Raw genomic sequence first — 3,303 nt, 5'->3', positions numbered from 1 at the left:
TAAAGTTCCTCACAACGATATAGAAGGATACCGGAATACAATCGATCATATGATGGTTCAAGAAGTAATATATTCATTCTTATGTAGTTGCACTTTTAAATATTTTTTATATCTCTTAATATTCACTTTAGCCTGTTTTTTTAACATCCAGTTTCGTTGGAGACCGTATCTCGGATTCCAACACGAGGTACCCGAACAAGAGATCATGACTTGGGCTGCATGTACCTATCTGCACTGCTATCATATCGTCGAAAAACATCATGCAGATAGAGTCGCGCTTCAGTTCGGCTTTCATCAACAAATTCCGCAACCTCCAGAAGATATGACGCTCTACCATGAGATCGACATGAGACGTGGCATTGATGATAATTGGAGTGTGGTTTGGAAAGATGAGATTCAACATTGGAATGAACGTCAGAATTACATATTGCAAGGTCAGTACGTCGAAGGTGTTTTACGCCACACTAACGAATATATGAATTGGTTCACGCATCACACTAAATTATACATATCTGTGGAAAGATACATGCGCGATCCACGTTTGCAACCTTCAACATATCCTGATGTTCACTCTATGCCTCAATCAATCCCACAACAAAATATCATGCACCAAACACCGTCTTTCTCATCACCACAACATTTTCATGAAGCTGCAGATATACCGACTCAATACTACGTTCCTTCAGTGCCAGTGCCAACAATACCCTCTCCCATTAATCCGACCGAGAGCGGAATTTTCTATAATTTGTTTGGTACTCATTGCACAACTCCTGAGTCGGCTTTTGCGGCTTTTGATTCTATGTATAATGTCGAAACTCAAAATTATACGGAAGCAGGTGGTAGTGGTTCTAATCCACAAACAGATTACAACGAGGATCAACCACAACAACCTCAAGTTGTTCAGAGAGCTAGACGAGTTCGACGACCGTGTAGATGTGGAACTGGAGGTCATTTAGATGACAATAATTAATTTTCTTTAATGTAATTTTTTATTTGTAGTATTTTTTCTTTTTTTAATGTATATTTCTTTTAATTTAATGTATTTTTATTTTATTGTATTAATAGAATTTTCTTTTTATTATTATTATTGTTTTTTTATTATAATAATTATTAAAAGTTATATAATAATATTAAATTAATTATTTTAATTATTTATAACAATAATTTGTATTTTTTAATGTTATAATTATTTTTAAAATATTTAATAATAATAAATATAATATATCTAATAATAAATAACAAAATTCAACAATAAAAGAATATATAATATTAAAATAAAAGTATTTTTATTTTATTAAATAATAAAAGTATTTTTATTTTATTAATAGAATTTTCTTTTTATTATTATTATTAAAATTATTATTATTATTATTTTTATTATTATACTAATTATTAATATACCTATTATTATTATTAAATATAATAAATATATTATTTTATCCACCAAAAAAAAAAAAATTAACAAGTGGGAGGTCGCATCCCCAGGATGCGACCATGTGTTGCAGTTAAAAATTTTGCGTTTCAAGAGGTCGTAGCCCCAGGATGCCACTTGCATCTGGGGCAAAAAAGTAGGGCAGATTGGTATATTCATTTCAAAGTGGGGTAGATTGGTATTAAAAAAAAAAAAAAAAGGATATTATAATAAAAAACCCCGATAATGATGCATAATTCTAAAACAAACTATTAATTATTATTTTGTTAAAATTATTTACAACTTTTTAGTGAAGAGAGAATATAATAAATAGTAAAAAATATTATAAAATAAAAATAACTAAAAAATAATAAAATTTATTTTGAATTTAGAAAATACATGCTATAAATATAAAACTGTTTTTATGTTGAGAATTAATAAAAAAAATTCTATATAAAGAAAATATAAAATAATTACATTTAATTTAAAAACTATTTATTATACTACAATAAATTGAATGGTTACGATGTTTTGCCTTTAAACCAATTTATTGAATTTCTTTAAAATTATAGTTAAATTTTTCGAGTTTTTATATATATATATATCCCTCTTTTAATTTTTTTTTTTTCTAATTGCCTTAATCTGAAACTTATTTCCCTAAATGTCCTACTTTTTTTTCTCAGTAAGAAGTCGTTCACTAGGTAAGCGACCAGTTGAAGAGAAATTTTTTTAACTTCAATAGAAGGTCGTTTCATGGGGAAGCTACCTCCAACTGACAACTTTTTGTTGTTGTTATATTTTAATATTTATTTATTATTAGAATTATTAATTTAATTATTTAAAAAATAAAAATACTAATAATAAATTAAAATCAAATATATTAATAAATTATAAATAAATTTTATATTTTAATTACTACTATTAAAATAAATTATTATTATAAATTATTTAATAAATTATAAATAATTAAAAATTCAAAATACTGTTAATAAATAATAATAATAATAATAATAAAAATACATTAATAATAATAATAATTTTAGTAATATTATAAATTTTAATAATAATAATTATTTTAATAATAACATGCCCAAAAAAATAGAAAAAAAATATTATAACAAGATGAAATTGTTATAATAACGTGCTAAATATTGTAACAACTTCAAAATATATATTAGGGACACGTCATAAGAGACAAGTCAAAACATTAGGGACAGGTAATTTGTTTTGGCACGTTATTATACAAACTTCCTATTGTTATAACAAATTCTTTCTATTTGTTTTGTCATGTTATTATTAAAATTTATAATATTTTTAAAAACATTATTATTATTATTATTATTTATTAATATATTTTATTTTATTAATAGTATTTTGATTTTTTAATTATTTATAATTTATTAATATATTTTATTTTAATTTATTATTAGTATTTTTATTTTTTAAATAATTAAATTAATAATTCTAATAATAAACAAATATTAAAATATAACTGGAAAAAAAAAGTTATCAGTTGGAGGTCGCTTCCCCAGAAAACTACTTAAAATTAAAATTTTTTTCTCTTTATCTGGTGGCTTACAGGAAACGACTTCTTACAAAAAAGTAAGAAATTTAGGAAAATAAATTTCAGACTAGGACAATTAAGGAAAACAAAATTAAAAGAGGGATATACATGTAAAAAAAACTCAAATTTTTCTATTAAAATAAACTAAAATTAAAAAAGGAAAGGGACCAGAAAAAAAACAAACGATCCTGTTATTATTCGGTAACTACCTAGTAATAGTGAATAGGAAACGAAAAGGCGAGAACAAAATAGAGAACTCTAGTAGTTTCTGTTTCTTTTCCCGAGAAACATCCAGAACTATTCAGATGCATCTTCTTCCTTAACAAAT

This window comes from Cicer arietinum, chromosome 7 (assembly GCF_000331145.2).
Source record: "Cicer arietinum cultivar CDC Frontier isolate Library 1 chromosome 7, Cicar.CDCFrontier_v2.0, whole genome shotgun sequence".
Lineage (NCBI taxonomy): Eukaryota > Viridiplantae > Streptophyta > Magnoliopsida > Fabales > Fabaceae > Cicer > Cicer arietinum.
Note: the sequence above shows the minus strand (reverse complement) of the source record.